The sequence below is a fragment of the Panthera pardus genome, unplaced genomic scaffold (assembly GCF_024362965.1).
Source record: "Panthera pardus isolate Hobbes unplaced genomic scaffold, ASM2436296v1 HiC_scaffold_20, whole genome shotgun sequence".
NCBI classification, from domain to species: domain Eukaryota; kingdom Metazoa; phylum Chordata; class Mammalia; order Carnivora; family Felidae; genus Panthera; species Panthera pardus.
Genome location: NW_026526766.1, coordinates 63,186,216 through 63,187,040, shown reverse-complemented (window position 1 = coordinate 63,187,040; position 825 = coordinate 63,186,216).

Sequence of the window (825 nt, the reverse complement as noted above, 5' to 3'; positions counted from 1 at the left end):
CACAGAACGGCCCTCAAAGGACAAATATGCCTTTGGATCTGGATTGAGATTAAGAAAATAAGGAATCCCAACTGAAATTCATGTACGAATGCCACAACTAGCAGAAATGGCTGAGCACCTTTGAAAAAGATCCCTACAGAATTTAGAGGGTAAGATGTAAAGACACATGCCTTAAAGCAGATCAACCCAGACTTTGGTCCAAATTACCAAGACAATTTCCAAGATAACAAAGGAAAGTCAAGAAAAAAAAGAGACCATCCCCCATAAGACCTGAAAAAAGAAAGAGAAGACTCCAGTACTTCTCCAATAATCTTTGAAATTGGCATTCTATTTAGGCATTAAAGAAATTGTCTAAAAAGTTCCTTATGGATCTACAGCAGTAAGTCTGAACTTCTTTGGGATTTGTGAAGTTTCAAAATTCCTTTGAGAATCTGAAAAAAGCTATGAATAATGTATATACAACACAAACAAAATTTTGTATACAATTTATGGGTATCCCTGAAGTCCCTTCATTGGCCTCGTCTGTAAAAAGAAGCCAGACTGTCCAAAAACCACCACCATTTTTGATAATTATCTCAAAATGACTATAAGAGCTCTCCATGTTGCCAGGACTTCAAACTAGTTGGGACTAGGCACTCCCTGCTCTTCCCAGCTAAAGGACCTTCCCCTAAACCCAGCTTCCCATGGGACTAGTGGTTTCCTCCACAATGTTCCACAGGCTGCAGTCCCCCAATCCTGGGCGGCCAGCTTTCCTAGCCAAGTGTCATAAACAGTCAATATCCAAACCCAAACCACCTACTGCCCAAGAAAAACACAAACACTAAA